General features: G+C 40.7%; 1 pseudogene; it reads right to left on the reverse strand.

The window, feature by feature from the left end:
- The window catches only part of LOC106838815 (ferritin heavy chain pseudogene), a 36,515-nt pseudogene that overhangs the window by 10,103 nt on the left and 991 nt on the right, over positions 1-25,421 (reverse strand).

Genomic DNA, 25,421 nt, shown 5'->3' on the forward strand with positions numbered 1-25,421 from the left:
ACAATGCCTTCCCCTCCACCAAGATGTCCATGTCCTGATTCCCAGACCCCGTGAACATGTGAGGTGACTTGGTAAAGGAGAATTAAGGTTGCAGATGGAATTGATGTTGCTAATCAGATGACCTTGAGATGGGGAGATGATCCTGGATTATCTAGGTGGGCCTAATGTAATCACAAGATGGACAAATGGAAGAAGGAGGCAGAAGAGAGAGAACCAGAGAGCTGGCAGTGTGAAAAGACTCACTGGCTTCGAAGATGGAGGGATGAGGCCACAAGCCAAGGAATACAGGCAGCCTCAGGAAGCTGGAAAGAGGCGAGGAAATGGATTCTCCTCAAGGACCTCCAGAAGGAACACAGCCGTGCCAACACCTTTATTTGAGCCCAGTGGGACTCATTTTAGACTTCTGACTTTCAGAACTGTACTGTTTATGTCCTTAGTGTGTAGTAATTTGTTACGGAAGCAATAGGAAAACTAATACATGGATTGACAGGAAGGGAAGCTGAAGGTGAGGAGGCGAGTAAAGATCAAGGCACTGTAATGTAGGGGCAAAAGCAGTGGACACATGAATCAGATGACCAGTGGAGGTTCCCAGTTCTGCCAGTTACTGCCTGTGCGACCCAGATCAAGTTGCTTAACCTCTCTGAGTCTCAACAGCTTCATCTTTAAAAAGCAATAGTAATACCTCCTCACATGGCCGTTGTGAGGATGAAATGAGGCCATCTCTGAGGCCCTCAGCACAGTGCCTTGGGTGAGCCCTCACGTGTGTGAGCTGTTGCCGTCACCACTGCCACAGCTTTTCTGTGGGTTTTCTTTTATCTCGGTGATTAGGTGTTTAGTTACAAAATTATCTGTACAACATACACGTGTTCAGCCAAGATTCACTTTCCATGTGAAGTGACACAGAATAAAATTACATTAGAATTTTGTATATGGGAAGGTTTTTACGAGAACATTCAATTAAACCCACTCCCCTCTAATCACATTTCAGGCCCTGCCTGTCAGAGAGTGAAAACCGACCATTTCAGTGGGAGCGCTTATCCTTGAAACCCTGATTGGCAGCTAGAGCTCCAGGTTAGTAAAAGTAAATTTGTTGATTACTAATCACGATTATGAGGTACCGGTGTAGAGTGTCACTCTTTCCTTAAGTCTTTGGAGTGGTTCAGAATGCGTAGGTCTATGGAATATCAAATATGGCTCTGAGATTTGCAACCGAGGATCTTCCCAATGTAAACTTTCTACTTGATAGCCCTTCTAATTAAAAGTCAGTCACTGTGTGTTGTATATGCAATTCGTAGAATTATACATAATTTAAACTTTTTATTTTGAAATAACATTGTACTCACAAAAGTTGCAACAATAGTATAGAGAGTTCCTGTGTTTTCTCCACTCAGTCTCCTCCAGGGACACATTACCCAAACCAGCAAATTGACAGTGGTGCAATGCTAACAAGAACTAACTAGAGATTTTGTTCAGATTTCACAGTTCTTACGTGTACTGGTTTTTGTTTTCCGCTGTACAGTTCTGTGACATTTTATCCAGTGCATAGATTTGTGTAACCACTACCACAATCAGGATACAGAACTGTTTCCTTGCCGCAAAGGAACTCCCAGCGCTACCCCTTATAGTCACCCCTCCCCTGTCACCAACCCCTGGCAATGACTGATCTGTTCTCCATCACTATAGCTTTGTCATTTTCAGAATGTTATATAAATGGAATTACACAATATGTGAACTTTTGAGATTTTCTTTTTAAATTCAATATAATGCCCTCGAGACCCATCCAGGTTGTTGCAGGTGTTAATAGTTTATTCCTTTTTATTGGTGAGTAGTATTCCATTTCTATGGGTGTACCACAGTTTATCCATTCACCTGTTGGAGGATGTTTGGGTTCTTTCTAGTCTTTCGCTCCATCACATAAACCTGCTGTAAGCATTCATGTAGAAGTTTTTATGAACATAAGCTTCATTTCTCTAAGATAAATACCCAGTTTGGGAAGGTTTTAAGGGTTAAGTAAGATCACTAATGTTAAAATACTTTGTAAATGGCAATGCTCTGCTTCAGCGGCCCAGGGTTTCACTGGTTTGGATCCTGGGCATGGACATGGCACCGTGCATCAGGCCATGCTGAGGTGGTGTCCTACATGCCACAACTAGAAGGACCCACAACTGAAATATACAACTCTGTACTGGGGGGATTTGGGGAGAAAAAGCAGGAAAAAAAAGATATCAGGTAGTGATAAGTACTGTGAACAAATATAAAGCAGGGAAAGGAATTGGAGGGAGACTGAAGATGCTATTTTAGAATGCATACAATAGTCTTCCCTTATCTGTGGTTTCACTTTCCGTGGTTTCAGTTACCCACAGCCAACCGCAGGCTGAAAATATTGAATGGAAAATTCCGGAAATAAACAATTCATAAGTTTTAATAGTGTGCCATTCTGAGTAGTGTGATGAAATCTCATGCCATCCGGCTCCTTCCCGCCGGGGACGCTACATCGCAATGCCCTTCATTCACTTCTTTCATCTCATCTCATAGGCATCGTCTATCATCTCATAACACGAGAAGAGGAAGGCTGAGTCCAGTGCAGTAGGATATTTTGAGAGAGAGAACCATTCATATAACTTTTATTACAGTCTGTTGTTATAATTGTTCTATTTCATTATTACTTATTGTTGTTAATCTCTTACTGTGTCTATTTTATGAATTAAACTTTATCATAGGTATGTATGTATAGGAGAAAACATAGTGTATGTAGGGTGCGGTACTGTCCGTGGTTTCAGGCATCTACTGGGGGTCTTGGAACAGATCCCGCATATCTTCTGTGGATAAAGAGGGGGCTACTGTGGTCAGCAGGGCTTCTTGGAGGAGGTGATAGCATTTGAAGTTTCTGGGGAGCTGAATTGAGCCAAGACTTAGTTCAGAGGAAGTTTTCAGAGACATTGTATACATTTGTAGGGGAGGCAAATTTTTCCCTTTACCGTCTTAGGGTTTTGCAGCTGGACCTGAGAATTAAACTGACATGAAACAGATTAACAGGAGAAGAGCATACAAATTTATATGAAGTTTTATGTGACATGGGAGCCCTCACAAAGAATGAAACCCAAAGAAATGGCAAAACCTACTTGCTTTTACAGTAGGTTGAACAAAGAGAAACAAGTGTGGAAAAGTGACTAACTGTGGAGAGGCTCAAGGAAGGTGAGAATTATGTTAACAAGGTCTGTTTGTATCCAGTTCTCCTTGGCTCAACTTCTCATCCTTGATGACAAGAATGTGACTTTGCTTTTCCGGAGGACATCTTTCATGTAGGAATTTCATTTCCTGCTTTTAAGAAAAAGAAAGAAGATCGGCGTTTTTTTCTTATATTGGCTGTTTTCCAAGTGCCTTTAACTGAAAATAGTCAATATGCCAAAGCAGCATATTTTGAGGTAACATGCTCTGAACTTCTTCACGTTCAAAGGAAGAAGGAAACTTTTTTTTTGGTCAGAGCCCAAACCTCCGGTAGTCATTTCAGGGTGCGCCGCATTTCTCTTACTTCATGTAAGTGTCTCTGTTTTCTACTCTCAGTGAAACAGCTTGAAGATGGAAAAATAAGTTGGTGTTCTTACTAACAACTTTGTGGCTCCTGCCGTGCCTCTCCCACACCATGATGGTAAATACGTCCCTCGCTAAAGAGAGGCACCGTCCTTCTAAAGAGTGCCGGTGTGATTCTTTTTCTTTTCTCTCTTGTCTCCTCTCTTCTTCCGTTCCCTCCTTATTTATTTATTTGCTTATTTATGTTCAGACAGGCAGATACTGATGTCCAAGTTTGTTTGAAAGACCAGGAAAAAAGAAACAAAAAGTAGTGAAATCAATCATCTTCTTCCTTTATCATTTTGCTGTGTGGAGAGGGACGCTCCCATTGAACCATCCTTTTCAGCTCTGCCCTAGACAGGACGGACCATCTCACTTTGTCACTGCCCTCTCTCTTTTCTGGGGTGGGAGGAGGGAATTGGAAAGAGGTGAGCTTGTGGTCAGTTTTAAAGAAACAAAATATACCAGACACAATTGAAGCTCCTTTGAACCCCTTCTCAATCTCAACTCCCTTAATCTCTCGCTAATATGTATCTTTCCTGTCCCTGTTTTCATACTTTGGGTATATATGAATGTATCCATAAACAATAGGAACCGGTGTTCAGATTTACGTAAATGCTATATTGAATGTATTCTTTTGCAACTTGCTTTATCACTCACCATTTTGATTTGAGATTTATTCATATAGATACGTGTTGTTCACACGTTTAACTGCATTGCCTGAATGCTCTACACTTATTCATCCGTTTCCTTATTGGAGGTTTCCAGTTTTTCACAACTGCAGACAGTACTATGGTGAACATTTTTGTATGTGTCCCCTTAGGTGCGTGTGTGATGGTTTCTCTAGGTTGGTGACTCTCAAAATGTAGTGCGGAGTCAGCAGCAGCAGCTTGAGTATCACCTGCAACTTCTTAGAAATGCAAATTCCAGGGCCTTAACTCAGGCTGACTAAGTCAGAAACTGGGGGAGGGGCCAGCAAACTGAATTTGAACAAGCTCTCCGGTGGTTCTGATGCGAGCTAAAGTCTGAGGATTACTGCTCTAGGTGTATATTTTACAGTAGAATTGCTGGGTTATAGGATATGTGTATTTCTAAATTTATGAGATTTAGACAAATTGTCTTGAAAGTAATTGTGCTAATTTACACTCCTAAATATCATCTCTCAGTCTGTAGCTTTTCTTAACCTTTCTTTTAATGGTAACTATTGTTTTCTATTTTATTATATTGCTTTATATTTTAATGTAGTGGAGTTTATAATACTTTTCTTTATGGTTTGTGTTTTGGGTCTTATTTGTGTCTGGATGTCATAGAGAGTCTCCTAAATGGTCTTCTAATCATTTAAAATTTTTTCTTTTCCCATTTAGGTCTTTAAATCATCTGAAATTAATTCAAATATGGTAGTGCTTTTTTTTCTGACCTGTGCTTCCTAAAGAGATAGGGCTCTTGCCAACTTTTAAAAACCAGAATATTTCCCTAAAAAATAAAAGTATCATCAGGGGTACAGATTTGGTGGGAGTGGGGTGGAGGGTGGTAATGGAGAATACATGTACGTGGTAAAAAAAAAAATTAAAAGAGCCAAAGGGATTGCCATAATGAAAACACATTAATTTGAATTTAAGATTACTAGGGGAGAAGTTGGCAGTGTATTTTCCACGATTGTTTTATTTATAGTGCTGTGGATTTTGCGAGCTTATTTATTTTAGTGCATCATAGATGCCATTGCACGTGGGTTCCATTAAACACAAACACACAGGCTGTGAAAATTGCACTATTTTAAAATACATTGCTTTCTGTCTGTATTTGGATACTTATGCCCTCAAGTAGCCCCCTAAATTAGTCAGCACTAATTACTAATTAATGCATGCAGTGGGTGTCATGTTTTCTTTGATATGAGGTTCTTAATACAAATTCCAGGAAAATAGAAGATTTGGGGTTAATTTGTAGCTCATTGGGAGAGCGTCTTCCAATACTGTTGGCTGACCCCAGACGACTCCCCCATGATCTCAGTGCCTGGAACAATGCCCAGCACATGGTAATGCTTTGTAAGCGTGGGTTCACTGACTGTTTATAGAAAGTGCCAAACTGGCCAAACTTTCTGGCTCTCTCTGTCTTCCACCCTGAAGTGCTCGTCCTGCAGAAGAAAATTTTCGGTCATAGTGTTCTCAGGTACCACAGAGCACCAAGTTACGGAGTCTGCTCACCTGCCATTTTAAATATTTAAAGATTTCAACAAATATGGTACTCTGGAAAGACTTATTAGTGTATGATTTGTGACATTAATATTGTTAGGCTTAGCCTAGATTTCAATATAAATTACTTTGTGTTGAGTTCAAAAAGTATTTTTGTGGACTTACTGTGTGCTGCGCTAACCTCTGAGGGTGTAATGATAAGTGTAACAGTCCCTGCCTTAACTTATGCAAGATGATGTCCCTTCTCTGTACTACAAATACTGCAAACCAAGTGTGTCTAATCCTTGTCCATTGCTAACATCTTTTGGGGCTGGAGGAAATACTTTGCAAGATGCCTTAGATTTAAAGAGGTAAAATCCTCAATCACGTGTCTAAGCCGAGGACATGTCACATTCCCAGCAGGGCTTAGGGAATTGGGGAAATGACTCCACATGAGGGAAGCAGAGCTGCAGAGGGCAGAAATGAGCTGCATATTGGTTGGTGGTAGGAGATGGTGGGAAGCAGTTATTACTCTAACTACACCATTCACATTGCAAAGCCTGCAAGAATTTCTTGACTAGGGAGCGGTGCAGGACTGTCCCATCTACTGGTAATCGAAATGTGTTTAGGGTGGTACACTGCCTTCTTTCTACTCCAGTGTGCAATGGGCACCTTTCCACCCACCTCCCAATTCCCCTTGTTCTTTATTTGTTTTGCTTTGTTTGACTCAATTCAGGGCCTTGCAATATAATGCCTAGAGGTTCAGTTTTGTCACTGTAGAAATCAAATGAGCCTAGAGGTTATTTGGTTTTAATTATCATTCATTAAAACAATCAATGTAGAGGCTTTAGTCATTCAAATGGTTAATGGTGGGACATTTAGGTAATTACAACTGTTGAATGTTCTCTCTTCTGGTAATTGTTTTTATTGAACAAGATTTATATCTAGGTCTTGAAAAGAAGTGGTTGAAGCTGTGGGTATCACAGGCCAATATTCTGGCAGGAAGTGGTGGAAGGAGACCTTCTGGCACCTGACTCACTAAGCCGGATTCACTCTCTATAGACCCTGCTTCAATCTCTTCCTATTCCGAAGAGTAGATGTACAGTAAATAATCTCTTGAGGCTCAGGGAAAAGACCCGAGTCAGATTCTGTCTATATTTGGATTCCTGTGGCCTCAAGTAGCCCCCTAAATGAATCAGCACTAATTAATAATTAATCCATGTACTTAACATCATGTTTTGTTTGATAAACGGCCTGGCTTAGATGCGGCTCTCCCTTTCTCATTTGTTCTTCTCCATCCTTTCTAGCAATCCAAGTCTTACTCTTTGTTCACAGGCTGATTTCAAACCCATCCTTCAACTTCATCCACTCTTTAGTCATTCATTCAAATTTATTATTCCAACCAACCAACCATGGGCCAGGTCCTGCAGAGGCCCTGGGGATTACAACAGTGAGAAATTGAAAAAAAAATTTAACTTCTTTCCTGACATGGCCTATGCTTTTGTTTATTGCAAAAAATTCTTCCATGACACTAGTGTTTGTGTTAGTATGGTTTGAATATCACATGGCCTTTGTCTAGAGTTATCAAACATAAAATGATGGTAACGATGCCCAAATAAAACCCGTAGTACTAAATGATAATACCTGAGATTAGAAGTAGAATAAATTAAATATGAAATATGACTGAGACACTGACAGGAATTAACTCACAGAGACTATGCTGAAAGAGCTGAAAAGACTGACCAGTTTAAAGTCTCTTTTGTTTCCATGTGCTGTTAAGTGCAGTGTGGCCGTGTAGACCACGTATACATATACAGCACAAATGTTTGGCCATTGATAGCCTTTATTAATCTGTGAGTTCCTTAAGAGTGGGCATCGCCTTATTTATTTTTGTGTTCGCATTACCAGCAGAGTGTCTGGTACAAGACAAGTACTTGACAAATGTTTGCTGAATTAAAAAAGGAATTTAATAAACCAAGGAGCAGTTTCCTTAAAATTCACAAGGGGGCAGCAAGGAATACAATTCTTTTCTGTTTGTAAAATCACACATCTTTAGAACTAGAAGAAACATTAGATTATTGAGTGAACTTTCTTCTTCTTAGAAGGTTCAAACATTTCTGCAGAGAAGGACTTCACTGCACTCACAGGAACTCTTTGATAGCGTCATGTAAGCATACAGTGTATTGGCCATCCTCACAAACAAGTATGTTTGGCCACAGCTCTGTGCTTAGTTGCCTTAACAGACTCTTAAGATTATATAAAATAATGTGCACTGCCCTAAATGGAATTTTCTTTTTCTTTTTTTGTTTAAAGTTGCTTTTCGGGGGGGGGGGGCGATGAGGAGGGTTGGCCCTGAGCTATTGACAGTCTTCCTCTTTTTGCTTGAGGAAGACTGTCGCTGAGCTAACATCTGTGCCAGTTTTCCTCTATTTTGTATGTGGGATGCCACCACAGCGTGGCTTGATGAGCAGTATGTAGGTCTCCGCCTGGGATCCAAACCTGTGAACCCGGGACTGCCAAAGTGGTGTGTGTGAACTTAACCACTATGCCACAGGGCCAGCCCCTGGAATTTTCTGAGTGTAGTATTTCTTTGGCTTTTTCTTTTAACGTTATTTTATTGAGGTCACATTGGTTGATAACAGTGTATAAATTTCAGGTGTACATCATTTTATTTCAGTTTGTTTGGCTTCTTGATTTTTTACATAATCACATAATTTTGCCACTCTAAGTGTTTAGTACCATCTCCCCATTTTTAGAGATGAAGGAATGGAGGGCTAGACAGGTTGAAGGATTAGCCTTTGTTCACACAGCAAATTAGTGGTGGAACTGGAGCCAGAATCCTGATCTTCTGACCCTGAGACTTATACTTCCTGGTATTGTCTGAAGGTCAGGACCCAGCAGATGCTTTGGTTGGAAATGGAGGCATAATTCAGGGTACACAGACTTCAGTACCCGATTCCTTCCAGACAATGAGTGTTTACGTCTCAGTCGTAATGAAGGTTGGATTTTAGCGTCTAACTGTAGCGAACAAGGGTTTATGCATGTTCTCCTTTGTCTTTATTGAGTAAGGAAGTGCAAAACAGAAAATAAAACCTTTACAATCTCACAGTTCTGAAATAAGATGATTCCCACTATGGGGGAGGAAAGAAGTTTTCCTCAACCCTAAGGGTCCCTGGCTGGGTCTGAAAATTAAATTGACAAAGGGAGATTGACAGGAGAGAATCATACAAGTTCTATTGAATTTTTATGTGTACAGGGGAGCCTTTAAGAGAGAATGAAGACCTGAAGAAGTGACCAGAGCAGGAAGCTTTTCCACTTTTTGAACAAAGAAACAGTAAATTTGTGAAGAATTGACAAGACAAAGAGTTTTGGGCTAGGGGTAAGTAAGTGGTGAAGAAGCAACTAGGAAGATAAGGGTTAGTTTAGCAAGGTGTGTTGATACAGCCTTATTGGTCCCAATGCTTGTCTCTGGTGATAAGAGCATCTTCTTTTCTCCTGGTACTAGAAGGGGACCTTTTACATGGGAGCTTTATGACCTGTTTCAGGGAAGAAGGTGGGGAAGGAGGTCGGAGTGACCTAGCTTCTGCTATTTTTAAAAAATTCCTTCAGCTTAAGATATTTAATTTGCCTAGGTGCTTTTTTTTTTTTTCAGGAAGATTAGCCCTGAGCTAATGTCTGCTGCCAATCCTCCTCTTTTTTGCTGAGGAAGACTGGCTCTGAGCTAACATCTGTGCCCATTGTCCTCTATTTTATAAGTGGGATGCCTGTCACAGCATGGCTTGATAAGCGGCGCGTAGGTCCCTACCTGGGATCCAAGCTGGTGAACCCTGGGCTGCCAAAGCAGAGCACACAAACTTAACCACTATGCCATCCCAAGGCCAGCCAGAGAACGCAAACTTAACTGGTACGCCACCCCAAGGCCAGCCATGCCAAGGTGCCATATTGTGAACCCCATCATCACCAAAATAGATATTTTGAAATATCTTTGATGGAAGGAAATTTTTACTGGTTCAATTATTTGTTCCCAAATAATCAGAACTTAGTTCTCTAGAAAAAGGTATACTTTTCAGGAGACTTAGTATGTTTTTTCCAAATATGAAAGTTACAAATGCTGTTTTACTAAAAATTCAAACATTAGAGACATATGCAACATGGATATTGACAATAGACCATATCTATCACCCTCAGAGATAATCACTATCAATTATTTCCTATATCTTTCTCCAGGTTTTTTCTGTGCACATACTAATAGACATTATTGTTTGTCTCACAAAAATGGAGTTATGTTATTCATATTGTTTTCTTAAATTGAGGTAAAATTCATATAACATAAACTTCAACATTTTAACCGTTTTATCCAAAGATTGGCACCTGAGCTAACAACTGTTGCCAATCTTTTTTTTTCTGCTTTTTCTCCCCAAATCCCCCCAGTACATAGTTGTGTATTCTAGTTGTAGGTCCTTCCAGCTGTGGCATGTGGGACACCGCCTCAGCGTGTGTGGCCTAGTGAGCGGTGCCATGTCCTCGCCCAGGATCCGAACCTGCGAAACCCTGGGCCGCCAAAGCAGAGCGTGTGAACCTAAGCTTACTCGGCCACGGGGCCGGCCCCCATTTTTACCATTTTAAATTGAACAATTTAGTAGTTCTTAGTCCACTCACAGTGTTGTGCAACTATCACTACGATCTAATTCCAGAACATTTTCGTCACCCCATAAGGAAACCCTATACACTAGTCATATTGTTTTGCAACTTGCTTTCTTGCTTACTGCATGCCACTGTATAAAGATACGTCTTGTTCTTTTTAATAGCTTTATAGTATTCCATTATAAGTGCCATAGTTATTTACCAACCTCAATTAATGGACAGTTGGGTTATTCTAGAATTTTAAAATATTATAAACAATGCTATAATTAACCCCCTTGAACACTTGCACACTTCTGTGAGACAAGTGATTAGAAATAGAAATCTTGAGTCAAAAGAGATGAACATGAAAAATATCATCAAAATTGCTATATTTTCCTCCAAAAAAGGCAAAGAGTTCCAGCAAGAGTTGTACTAATTAACAATTCTAACAAGACTATGTCCCCATTGATGCTTTCCTACCCTCTTGTCAACACTAAATATCATCAATTTTTAAATCTTTGCCAATCTGATTTGTTGAAATAATCACATTATTGTTTTAATTTTTATGTGATTAATTATAAGGAAAGCTAAGCTTCTTTTAATGTTTATTAGGAATTTTTTTGTGCATATGATTTGCTCTTCGTGTCTTTGCCCATAGTTCTATTGTGGTTTTTTGCTGTTTCTTATTGATTTTTAGGTAGTCAGTAAGAAATTTTTTGAAAGATCTTTTGCATTCTCATTTTTAAATAAAATTTTTTCCTTCTCTGCCCTGGAAGCACGTGCTCTCTGCCGCATCCGTGTTAAGAGCTCCCAGGCCATTTAGTTAATGTAACCTTTTCCTGCTGAAGAGGGCTTGGTCTGTGATCATCAAAAGGCTGCTAATACCCCATTTCCGTTTCCTTTACAGCCACAGTCCTCTTTTTCTCTCACATTAATTGCTTTGTGTTCTCCATGCTCGATGCATTTGACCTTAGCTTTTTCATGTAGTTCTTTCTTGCTAATATCCAGCTGCATTATATCAAAGGAAAATTAATTCCTTTGGCGTTTTGAGTGCGTTGTATAAGGAAACGTCATTGCATTAGTATTCCTTTCAAGATGTGTCAAATTTTTGTCTCACCCAAAGAGTACTCTTTGCCTTAAATTTTATTCTTTGGAATCACCTCTTCTAAATGCTCTTTGCACTCCTAGGGTAAGGACCGCACCTCAAAGCCAATGACAGCCATTATTTCCTTGTCTAGGTGCGAATGCCTGACTAAGTCCCGGGTTAACTGGCCACACACAGTGTTCCTGAGCTCCCTGCAGTGGGGATGGTTTTCTGTTTCTCAATTCCAATGGCTATCCTGGGTTTCTGGGTGCTCTCGGGTAGTGCTTTGCCCCAAAGTGGCAGCAGTGACCTCCGGAGCTAGTTTGAGAAACTAATGAAGCCTTGAGGGATCCTTTGTAAAGAAGAGTTGGCGTAAACGGGAGGTGTGTTCTATATGGTTCTCAGGGGACTTGAAACAAACCAAGGATGAAAAAATGTTGCCACAGCTGCTATCGCCTATGAGTAATGTGAGGGCGAAGTGTTGACAACACACATCCCCAGAGAGAACCAGGGGGTGAGACTGTCAGAATCCTGCAATGCTCTTCTCATGGTCTTAGCCTTGACTTTCGCATACCACGTTTCCTTGAAGCGCAGCCTGACCACTGTGTGACGTGGGATGGGTTGGCTATGCGAGGCCCACAGCAGCTTTGTTATCTCTACCACCAAGCATCAGTGTGGGAACAAGGCAAGGATTCACTGTCCTTTTCAGCTCCCAGCTCATAAATAAGCTCTATTTGAAGATGGGCTGAAAGAGGTGAGCCAACAAGAATTTTCCCTTCCACGATTTTGACTGTGAATAGAATGAAGTTTTGTTTCTATGAGTAAACACAATATTACTCAGTCAGCTTTCTCTACTAGGCCCCACCCACCACTCCAAAGGGAGAGCTCATGTACTCACCTGGGTGGTGAAACATTAGTGCCCACCTTTCACGACTTCCTGAATGTTACTAAGGTCTTTAATTGGCATAATCTATTTCTTAAAGTCTTACATTTATTTATTATACAACTAACTTTTCCTCAATTATATCTATGATACATGTTGCTGATAGGCAATCTGGCAAACATAGCAAAGTATAAAAGAGAAAATTAAAATCCACCAGGTTGTTATTATTAAGGATAACCACTATTAATATCTTGATATATATCCCTCCATATTGCTGTACATTCGTATACGGTTCTCATTATTTGCAGTAGTTGTGTTCTGTGAAGTCACTGCAACACTGAATTAGTGAATACTGAAACTCCGGTCCTGGGAGAAGCACAGTGTTAGGTTCCTGAGAGCCTGTAGTCACAATGCTTTCCTTAATTGATCAATACATAAGCTTTTTTTTATGTGTGTTTCAGTTTGAAGACAGTTTTTTTAAGATATGTTGTTGAGTCGTTGACATTGAACTCGTGGCCAACAGCACTAAGACTCATGCCTGAATGGACCTTATTTAATTTAACACATGTATCTTCTCCCAAAGACACATCACAGCCTTCTTGTGCTTAGGAATGCTGGACAGCACTTCAGCACTGTGCTTGGGGGTCATTTTAAATCACCAACAAAAAGCACAAAAATGTGAAATACATGGCAGTAGGTAGCCCGTAAAAGGACACTCGTTTACAATCTGAGAGCTGGAACGGGAAGGCAGGGTGTGGTCTTATTCAACCTTGTGGGAATGTCCTTGCAGGGAGACTCAAATTTTTTGCCACTTTATGAAAATCTGCAAATGACCACAAAAGCACCGCCATTATTGATTTTGGGGGTAATAAATACGTTTTAGAGAATAGGTAAATTCGCAAATACAGAATCCATGAAAAATGAGCATTGATTATATAGTGTAACCTGTTCTTTTCACTTAATATCTGGATTTTCATGGATGCAGTAGTTCAAAAGATAAATGTACCATGATTTATTTGACCATTTTCCTAGTCTTGGACATTTAGTTTGTTTTCAAATTTTTGCTCTTTTACTGTCATCCTTGAATCTAGGTCTTGATTCATATCTGTTATTTACTTGGATATATTCCTATAAAAGAATTGTGGTTCTAGTCTTTAAAGCCGGAGTATTATATAGTTTGTTTTACATGGATATCTACTATATAGTCTATATATATATTTTTTTTTGAATCATTAAAAAAAATTTTCTCCTTTTTCTCCCCAAAGCCCCCTGGGTACATAGTTGTATATCTTAGTTGTGGATCCTTCTAGTTGTGACATGTGGGATGCCACCTCAGCATGGCCTGATGAGCGGTGCCATGTCCGCGCTTCGGATTGGAACTGGCGAGACCCTGGTCCACTGCGGGGGAGCACGCGAACTTAACCACTCGGCCACGGGGCCGGCCCCTATAGTCCATATTTTTATGTTCATGTGCAGTGGAGGGTTAACTCAGCAGGCCTAGGCATCCACATCCTGCATATTCCAAGGTCTTTAGGACTGATGTTTGATAAGCTCCTTGGGGATAACTTCTAAGCCCTTGGAATATCCTGCTTGATAAGGGTGTCTTTGTATAGTGACCATAGGCCGTGCTGGGTAGTTTATATTAACCATGTGATTTATGGTGAACACCTGTTTTGGTTCACCTGGGGCCCTGGGCCACTTTAGCAATTAGACCTCTGGGGGACTGGAGACTGACTAAGGTCAGTCATGTAGGTCCTTCATGTCTATGTGATTGACTCCCAATAAAGACCTTGGACACCAAGGCTTCAAGGTGATTTCCCTGGTTGGCAGTACTTGGTACATGCTGTCACACGTTGTTGCTGGGAGAATCAAGCACTGTCTGTGTGACTTCACTGAGAGAGGACAACTCGAAGCTCAAGCTTGGCGTCCCCTGGATTCTGCTCTGTAAAACTTTTTCCTTTGCTGTGATAAACCATAACTACAAGTGTAACAGCTCTTCTGAGTTCTGTGTGTCCTCTTAGCGAATCACTGAAACTAAGGGTGGTCTTGGGGACCCCCTGCAACACAATCCATTATATATTTGCACACACATGTAGGATTCTGTCCACCAAATCCCATATACTGTATTTAATGAGAGAATTAAGAAGTTTTCGAGAGTAATTGGCTGGACTGTACTTGATTTTTGCCTTCCATTCTATTTTTAGAAATCAGTCCTTATCAGCTGAGATTCCACTATTGAACATCTTTTCAAAGGCTTGTTGGCCATTTGAATTTCTTCCTCTGTGAATTGTCTATTGAGATTCTTTTTCTGGGCTGAGTTGCTCTTGAATTTAGAAAACAGTAAGCACAGTCACATATACAGAAAGGAAATCAAATTTTATTTTCTTCTTGGTGCCTGAAGCTTGGTGCTTCCTATACAGTTAGTGATTTGCTTTATCCAAATAACCCCTAAACGTGCTCACCCTCAGGAATCCCAGTTTTCTCCAACGCCTAACTTTCTTCTGCCCTTCCTCTATTTTTAAGACATGTCAGTCCCACCAGCACTCTCTCTTAGGCCTTCTTTTTCTCTGGGTAATACTTTTACACCCTTAATTAATTGATTTTTTTTCCCCATTGCCTCTAATATATGCATCTTCCTTTACATTCTCACCTTACAACTTTAGACTTTTAGACTCTTGTACATGATTATTATAGTACCCTTCCCATGAATTAAGCAACTCTTACCTTTAAATCCATTCTGCAGATGTCATATTAACTCTCTTAAAGCACAGATTTCATCGTACCACTCTCTTGCTCAAAATCTTCCAAGACTTTTCTTCAGTTCCCTTATTGGATGTGGGAACATCTGGATGTGGTGGGTCTGCCCACTTGGTTTACTCGTGGAATCAACTTCCAAGAGAAAGGTCCTGAAATAGGACACAGGTCTGTTTCCATGTGGTTGGTCCAGATGTGCAGAGCCCGGAAGAAGGTAAGTTGTGACCTGGGAGGTTGAAATGGTGGGAAAGGTCAAGCCCGTGAGGTGGTTAAAGCCCCGTATGCTAAAGCAATTATACTATTTACTGGTGGAATCAAGCTTGAAACAGGCTGAGAAGAGTGTGATCCATGGTAACAAGACTATATGTAATAGATGCCAGGTCCTAATTGTAGCCTGTTTTTATGTTTGGCCTTTGCTTCCAGAGGTCTCACTCCTGTTCTCTTTTAGTCTTCACCGTGAATTGGGGTGGACTCCAGGTTTCTCCAAGTTCTTTCAAGGGAAGCCTGCCGAAGGATTAGGATTATGGGGAAGGCAGGCTACAGGTCTCCTAGGCATTACTCTCAGAGATCTACCTATTCCTGTCTGTCTATATTTCGCTTGGGCACTGCACCCACGTATAGACCCTGCAATGGGTGGAATGTTGTGGAATATGTAGGGTTACTGGAAGAGCTAGTGGACCAACTATGCCCCCATTACCCCAGTCTAGACTATAATCTGGACTTCAATGGTTAGGACATAAAAAACAACGTTGCTGCTTTAGGAGGCCTTAATGGCCCACAGAACCGTAGCAGGTAAAGTGGCTGGAGAAGGCTACTAGATGAAAGCTGAAGAACCCGATAGGGCCACATTCCTGTGAAATCTCCAGCTGAGGTGATGCAGGTGCTGGGATCCCTGATATTCTGTTCTATAATCCACTTCCGGGTGAGGACCTATTTGCCTGACTGACTGTTTCCTTCAGAAAAAGATTTGAGACTGTGTTAGACGTGGGTTACTGGAAGAACAGAGCCAACTGCGCTTCTCCTCACTCAACTTGCAGGAAGCCCACAGTCAGTGGAGATGTCTCAGATGTGATGGCTGCCGGGCCTCTCCCAGGTAGTGTTGAAGGCAGCCATAGCTGTAGGAGCTCTTCAGCCAAATGAGCTGGGCTTGGAGGTCAGACAGAGATGCATTTACAGAAGAAGTATGCTTCAGCCATAAGAGCATTTGTCTGGAGCAGATTACCAGATCTCTCCCGTGGACATTGTAGTTGTTGATCTAGGGATGGGCACAGGAACCTGCGATTCTTATCTTCAGGGAGGCTTGGAAAGCACTGGCCTTGGGTTCACTTGTGGAAAAATCGCCTGGATTGAGGCTAGAAGTGTTGGTCTCTTCCAGGAATGGGCGTCGTGGGGCAGAAGGAGCATGCAGCACAGATGAAGTCTCTTTAATTTGCTGAATAGCTTGGACTTATCCAGCCAGGAACTGGATAAATCATAGCCCTCCTTGAATAGATTCATTCGTCAGTAGATTTCATCCCTGATGAAATGTGGGATGAACCCAAGGAACACCCATGATAGTTTGGGGAGGAGGATGCCACTCTAGGACTGTGGAGATTTTTGTGGGGATCAGTCATCTGAACTTCTTGGGTTAGGGGACAATAAGCCCTAAGAACTTGATCCCGATAGGCTCCTACAATCACTTCTTCCAGTGTGCATTCCCAGAGGGAACTCCCCTGGGAGGGGGTAACTGAGGGTTTCTATAAGGTCAGATCTAGAGAGTAAATGTGTCATCCAGAAGGGACAGCACAAGGTATGTGTTTGTGTAGAAAATACTTCACAAGTGTTTTTGATGTTCTGGGTAAGAATTCTTGCTTTAGAGGAATCTGTGGCCTCGATTGGAGATCTATTATAGCCTGGCTACAGACTCAGCCTTGCCTGGCTGCCTCATAATAACTCTCTTGCTTTATCTCTCTGACTTCCCTAATGCTTTAGCAGCCTGGCATCTGGATTGAATAAGTTCCCTGACTCATGTCCTTCATCCGTTATGACTTGCATGGGGCCTTCTGATCTTCCGTTACTCTGGCTTGGCCTGGCGATCCTGCTAGGATTTGCTCTGAAACAAACTTGTCTGGAGCAGTTTATCATCCTAGGCTTCCCCCCATTCTATTTTAGTCTCAGGAGGCCAGTCCCTAGAAGCTTAAATCAGCATTCAAGGCCTTCATCAGTTCCTAATTTCCCTTTCTAAGTTTCTCTCCCACCCATCTCTCATGAGAACTCTTGGTGTCAGTCAGACTGGCTCAGTGATTGCACCTAGACTATGTCTAGCCTATTGCTGTGTTAAAGCTGTGTCCCCTCCATCGCTTTGCTCAGTGCATTCAATATACTTGGAATGTTCCCTCCCCGTTTCTTAATCTATCTAAACTCCTCTGGTTTTTAGAATAACTTTTTTTTTTCTCTTTTTGAGGAAGATTAGCCGTGAGCTAACATCTGCCACAAATCCTCCTCTTTTTGCTGAGGAAGATTGGCCGTGAGCTAACATCCATACCCATCTTCCTCTACTTTCTATGTGGGACGCCTGCCACAGCATGGCTTGATATGCGGTGCCACATCCGTGCCCAGGATCCGAACAAGTGAACCCCAGGCCGTCAAAGCCGAGCGCACGGACATAACTGCTGCGCCACTGGGCCGGCCCCTGACTTTTTTTTTGATTATCAAATTAATACATGTTTACTGTAGATACTTTGAAAAACATGGTAAATTTTGGAGGAAAAAATAACCCACAGAAAAGATAACCCACTATTGTTTCTTCTAACCTCTTTTTTTCTTATGTGTGCAAGTGCACATGTGGGATTAACAATTATTGATAATAGAAATAGCTTTGTATTTATGTTTTCTATTTTCTTTTTTTTATGTGGTTGTTAGTGATTTTTTTTCTTTAGGCGATCTTATTTATTTTTTTTATTGTGGTAACATTGGTTTATAACATTATATAAATTTCAGGTGTATATCATTATATATTTCAGTTTCTGTGTAGATTACATCATGTTCACCACCCAAAGACGGATTACCATCCATCACCACACACATCTGCCCGGTCACCCCTTTCAACCTCCTCCCTCCCCTCATTTGCTTTCCTTCTTAATAGGAAACTTACTTTCCCTACTTACTTTCCCTCTCTAGAAGAACAAATTCCTCACTCAGTCTTGCGCAAGGCGTTTTTACCTCTTTCTCTAATACCCTGGGGGCCCCCTCTTCTACTTCAAATACTTTGCAAAGAAAGTTTGTGTGTAAAAAAAATTCTGCTGCTAGCTCTTAGGAGAATAATAAACTTTATCTTATAATAAGAGTACAGGTAAGAAAAGTGATACATATATTTAAGAATATTTTTCATTATACAATAATTGCATATTCATTAGGGTCCATGATCAATGTTTTAATGTTGGGAGTGAAGAAAAGGAAGGAAAATCTATAAATGACCAAAATTTTGAAACTGTAGGAAAGTTACTACTACATCTAATCCAAGAATCCAGGAATGTTGTTAATGTTTTGTATATATTCTATAGTTATTTTGGTACACATTTGAAAATAGAATTGGGAAACCATCAACAAAATGAAAAGACATCCTAACACTTGGGAGAAGATATTTGCAGACAATATATGAGATAAGGGGTTAATATCCCAAATACATAAAGAACGCATACATCTCAAGAACAAAAAACCCAACAACCCAATTAAAAAATGGGCAAAAGATCTGAACAGAGATTTCACTAAAGAAGATATACGTATGGCCAACAGGCACATGAAAACATGTTCAACATCATTTACTATCAGGGAAATGCAAATTAAAACTACAATGAGATATCACCTCACTCCGGTCAGAATGGCTATAATTAACAAGACAGGAAACAAGTGTTGGAGAGGATGTGGAGAGAAGGGAACTCTCGTACACTGCTGGTGGGAGTGCAGACTGGTGCAGCCACTATGGAAAACAGTATGGAGTTTCCTCAGAAAATTAAGAATAGATCTATCATATGATCCAGGTATTCCTCTGCTGGGTATTTTTCCAAAGAACTTGAAAACACTAATGCATAAATATACATGCACTCCTATGTTCATTGCAGCATTGTTCACAATAGCCAAGACTTGGAAGCAACCTAGGTGCCCATCAAGGGACGAATGAATAAAGAAGATGTGGTATATATACACAATGGAATACTACTCAGCCATAAAAAAGATGAAATCTTACCATTTGTGACAACATGGATGGAGCTTGAGGGTATTATGCTGAGTGAAATAAATCAGAGAGAGAAAGTCAAATACCATATGATCTCACTCATAAGTAGGAGATAGATAAAAACTACAACAGGGGCCAGCTGGTGGTGCAGCGGTTAAGTTCACATGTTCCGCTTTGGCGGCCTGGGGTTTGCCAGTTTGGATCCTGGGAGCGGACATGGCACCGTTCATCAAGCCATGCTGTGGTAGGTGTCCCACACAGAAAGTAGAGGAAGATGGGCACAGATGTTAGCTCAGGGCCAGTCTTCCCCAGCAAAAAGAGGAGGATTGGCAGCAGATGTTAGCTCAGGGCTGATCTTCCTTAAAAAAAAAAAAAAAAAAACAACAAACAAACACATAGAGATTGGATTGGTGGTTACCAGAGGGGAAGGGCGGGAGGAAGGAGGTAGGGAGAGGGGGGAGGCGGAGGGTGAAAGGGATGATGAGCCACACGTGTATGGTGATGGCTTGTAACTAATTAGTCTTTGGGTGGTGAACATGATGTAATCCACACAGAATTAGAAATATATTATGATGTACATCTGAAAGTTATATAATGTTATAATCCAATGTTACTGCAATAAAAAACATAAAACTAAAAATAGAATTGGAATTTTATCACACAGTTTGTATCCTTTTTTATTACTACTATGTCACTAACACAAATAGTCTTAAAAATGTAATTTTCATATATATATAACTTAAGTACTAAATATAATTAAATCATACTAATCAAGATGGATTTTTAACAATTTAACAATATCTGAATAAGCCATTTATTCTCACCTCACCTCTGGCTTCCTAACAGTTCATCTCTCCAAGATCATTTCTATCCCACTCTGTTTTCGATTATGTACATGTTATATTTGTCAAATGTAAGTATATGTGGTTGAATGATATAAAATTGTGGATGCTTGACCATTTTTGACCACAAACATGGCAGTTTCGCACACACGCATGTATACACACACAGAGAAGTACTCAGTGTTTATCCCGAATCATGCAACTCCGAAGGCTCCTCCAGAGATGCAGGCTTCATTTGGTCCTCAGCCAGTGCTTCATCAATTATTTTTTATGCGATGCGACTGGTACCCCTCCTCTCACCTGGTGCCCCCTGGCGCTCTCCGGGAGTCCTTGTCGTTGGGAACTCAGCTCCTCATCAGGGGAGGGGAGGATAGAGAGGGGAGCAGGGTAAACTTCCTGCACCAGGCGGCCTTTGTGCTGTGGTCTGCTGTCACTCTGCGTTTGCTCACTCGCATTTTCTGAGGATAACCCCGACTGGCTCAGAAATGTCAGAGGCAGCTGTGGTTGAATCAGACTAAATAGTGAGGCCCTCTCGGTGGCCTCTGTTTCTTGCTTTCCTCTGGGGAGACACACTTTAAATGCGCCTGAATTGCGTTTTTTGGCAGATTGCTACAGTAGAATATTGACTCTCTGATCTGAAGCCAGGCTTGTTCCAGGGATTGTCTGCTTTTCTAAGAGCTAATAATGAGAATTGATCAATGGTGGGGGGAGGGGGGAAGGGGAGGTGGAGGGAGGAAGCAGAAGAAACGCTGATCCCTGTTCAGGGAACGCTGAATTCTGAAGCTGTTTGGCAATTTATCTCTATTATTTTTCATTATTTTTTCTCATCAGAAATGAAGCAAGTTTTTAATAGATGTTGTATAACTGGATTAGAGCAAAGTAAAGCAAGCAAAGCACATCTAAATGCTGCCCTTTTCTTCCTGTTAATTTCCCTGTTCTTTCATTCTCATCACCACCCTGTCCACATAGGTCAAGTGTGATTACCACTAACCCATGGGGATTACATCATTTTCAATGTAATGGAATTTCATTACTGCAGTAGGAAGCCTGGGAAGATGGAAGATCGGGTTCCAACTCACCCCCTGGGAAGGCAAGATAAATACCGACCCTTCTGATTAATCTGTATTCCTCATCCTCAAAACAAACAGCCAAATCCATCTACATGAGGGGGCCCAGGGTGGTGGAGATACAAGCCAATAATGATTTCTTTTTTAAGTTGAAACTTCCTTTTTTTTTTTTTTATGATAAGCGATCTCTTTCCTCTGATAATTTGGCCAGTTTTACTTCATTTTATTTATTTATTTTTATTTATTTATTTTTTTGAGGAAGATTAGCCCTGAGCTAACTGCCACCAATCCTCCTCTTTTTGCTGAGGAAGACTGGCCCTGAGCTAACATCTGTGCCCATCTTCCTCTACTTTCTATGTGGGACGGCTACCACAGCGTGGCTTGCCAAGCGGTGCCACGTGGGCACCGGGATCCGAACCAGCGAACCCCAGGCCACCGAAGCAGAACGTGTGCACTTAACCGCTGCGCCACCAGGCCGGCCCCTTTACTTCATTTTATTTATTTTATTTTATTTTTTATTTTATTATTTTTTTGAGGAAGATTAGTCCTGAGCTAACTGCTGCCAATCCTCCTCTTTTTGCTGAGGAAGACTGGCCCTGAGCTAACATCCGTGCCCATCTTCCTCTACTTTATACGTGGGACGCCTGCCACAGCATGGCGTGCCAAGTGGTGCCATGTCCGCACCTGGGACCTGAACCGGTGAACCCCGGCCGCCAGAATCGGAATGTGCGCACTTAACTGCTGCGCCACCGGGCCCTGGCCCCAATTGACTTCATTTTAAAGCAATATTTCTCTACTTCCTGTCCACCTCAAGCCCCTTGGTTAAAGGTAACTGTCTCATCCCATTTCTCCTGCTGCCCCCCCCACCGCCAATTCTGATGTGTCTCTTTAAAATGGCATGCCCCTTGTTGGGAAGCTCTAGGCAAAATAATTTCCTTGAACTTCACTTTCTTTGTTTGCATTATGTGAACAATAGGTTGTTTTCTCCCAGATAGAAAATGATATTATAACATTGTTGATTCAGTGCGTTTTCAGATTGGGTGTGCTTTTCTCCCTTGCTAGTCCTCCAAACCCTAAACGGATGATAAGCCCTCCAAGATACTTCTCTGAGGAAAATAATTGACTTGAGGAAACTTTTTAAAAAAATCTTTTTATTTTTAATTATTTATTTATTTTTTTGGTGAGGAAGATTTGCCCTGAGCTAACATCCATTGCCAATCTTCCTCTATCTTGTATGTGGGACACCTCCACAGCATGGCTGATGAGTGGAGTAGATCTGTGCCCAGGATCTGAAACTGCAAACCCAGCCTGCCAAAGCAGAGTGTGTGGAACTCTAACCATTCACCCACAAGGCCAGCCCCAATGAAACATTTTTCTTGTTTTTGAGTGTCTGTTTGTGTATGGCTCCTAGAGAAAGATTCTGTTTTTATATTCCTTTTTAAAAAAAATTTTTTATTGAGATATAAATTAATATATAACATTATATTAGTCTCAGATATACAAAATAATGATTCAATATTTGTATATATTGGGAAATGATACCACAATAAGTCTAGTTAGCATCCGTCACCAGACATAGTTACACATTTTTTTCTTGTGATGAGAATTGTTGAGATTTACTCTCTTAGCAACTTTCCAATATACAATACAGCATTAACTATAGTCACTGTGCTATACGCCACGTCCCCAGAACTTGTCTATTTTATAACTGGAAGTTTGTACCTTTTGACTCCCTTTACCCATTTTGCCCCTCCCGACCCTCTCTACCCACCCACCCCCATCCCTGCCCCGGCCTCTGGTAACCACTAATCTGCTCTCTGTATCTAGGAGTTTGGTTTTTTTGTTTGTTTGTATTTAAAATTCCACATATAAGTGAGACCAAACAGTATTTGTCTTTCTCTGTCTGACTTATTTCACTTAGCATAATGCCCTCAGGGACCATCCATTTTGTCACAAATGGCAGGATTTCCTTCTTTTTTATGGCTGAATAATATTTCATTGTACATATACACCACATTTTCTTTATCCATTGATCAATCGATGGACGTTTAGGTTGTTCCCATACCTCAGCTATTGTGAATAATGCTGCAATGAACATGGGGCTGCAGATACCTTTCTGAGTTAGTGTCTTCATTTCCTTTGGAGATTATATGTGTGTATATATATATATATACACACACACATATATATCTTTCCAGAAGTGGGATTGCAGGATCATATGGTAGTTCTATTTTTTAAAAATTATTTTATTGAGGTCATAATAGTTTATAACATTGTGAAATTTCAATTGTACATTATTATTTGTTAGTCACCATATATACATGCCCCTTTAGCCCTTCTGCCCACCCCCCAACCCCCTTCCCCTCTGGTAACCAGTAATCTCTTCTCTTTCTCCACACGTTTGTTTATCTTCCACGTATGAGTGAAATCATATGGTGTTTGTCTTTTTCTGTCTGGCTTATTTCGCTTAACATAATACCCTCAAGGTCCATCCATGTTGTTGCAAATGGGACAATTTTGTCTTTTTTATGGCTGAATAGTATTCCATTGTATATATATCTACATCTTCTTCATTCATCGGTCACTGGGCACTGGGTTGCTTCCCTGTCTTGGCTGTTGTGAATAATAATGCAATGAACATAGGGGTGCATAAGTCTCTTTGAATTGTTGATTTCAAGTTCTTGGGATAAATATCCAGTAGTGGAATAGCTGGATCATATGGCATTTCTATTTTCAATTTTTTGAGAAATCTCCAAACTATTTTCCATAGTAGGGGTGCCGGTTTACATTCCCACCAGCAGTGTATGAGTGTCCCCTTTTCTCCACATGCTCTCCAACATTTGTTATTTTTTGTCTTGATAATTATAGCCATTCTGACAAGAGTAAGGTGAAATCTTATTGTAGTTTTGATTTGCATTTCCCTAATGATTAGTGGTGTTGAACCTCTTTTCATGTGTTTATTGGCCATTGGTATATCTTCTTTGGAAAAATGTCTGTTCATATCCTCTGCCCATTATTTCGATTGGGTTGTTTGTTTTTTTGTTGTTGAGTTGCATGAGTTTTTTATATATTTTGGAAATTAACCCCTTGTTGCATATATGATTTGCAAATATTTTCTCCCAGTTGGTGGGGTGTCTTTCGTTTTGTTCCTGGTTTCCTTTGCCTTGCAGAAGCTCTTTAGTCTGATGAAGTCACATTTGTTTATGTTTTCTTTTGTTTCCCTCATTTAGGTAGACATGATATTTGAAAAGATGCTTCTAAGACTGATGTCAGGGTGTACTGCCTATATTTTCTTCTAGGAGTTTTATGGTTTCACATCTTACCTTCAAGTCTCTAATCCATTTTAAGTTAGTTTTTTGTATGGCAACAGATAACAGTCTACTTTCATTCTATGGTAGTTCTAGTCTTAATTTTTTGAGGAACCTCCATGCTGTTTTCCATGGTGGCTGCACCAAGTTACATTCCCAGCAACAGGGCACAAGGGTTCCCTTTTCTCCATATCCTTGCCAACACTTGATGTTTCTTGTCTTTTTGATAATAGCCATGTTAACAGGTGTGAGGTGATATCTCGTAGTTTTGATTTGCATTTCCGTGATGATTAGTGATGTTGAGCACCTTTTCATGCGCCTGTTGTCCATCTGTATGTCTTCTTTGGAAAAATGTCTGTTTAGATCCTCTGCTCTTTTTTTTTTTTTTCAGTGAGGAAGATTAGCCCTGAGCTAACATCTGCCACCAATCCTCCTCTTTTTTGCTGAGGAAGATTGGCCCTGAGCTAACATCTGTGCCCATTGTCCTCTACGTTATATGTGGGATGCCTGCCACAGCATGGCTTGATAAGTGGTGCATAGGTCCGAACCTGTAAACCCAGGGCCTCTGAAGTGGGGTGTGCAAACCTAACCACTATGCCATTGGGCTGGCCCCATTTTTTAATCAGATTGTTTGGTTTGGGTTTTTTTTGCTATTGAGTTGTATGAGTTCTTTATATATTTTGGATATTAATCCCTTATCAGATATATGATTTGCAAATATTTTCTCCCATTTGGTAGGTTGCTTTTTCATTTTCTTGGTGGTTTCCTTTGCTGTGCAGAAGCTTTTTAGTTTGATGCAGTTCCGCTTGTTTACTTTTGTTTATATTGACTTTGCTTTTGGTGTCAAATCCAAAAAATCCTTGCCAAGACTGATGTCGAGGAGCTTACTGCCTGTATTTTCTTCTAAGG

This window comes from Equus asinus, chromosome 2, assembly GCF_041296235.1.
Source record: "Equus asinus isolate D_3611 breed Donkey chromosome 2, EquAss-T2T_v2, whole genome shotgun sequence".
In the NCBI taxonomy this organism is placed as follows: domain Eukaryota; kingdom Metazoa; phylum Chordata; class Mammalia; order Perissodactyla; family Equidae; genus Equus; species Equus asinus.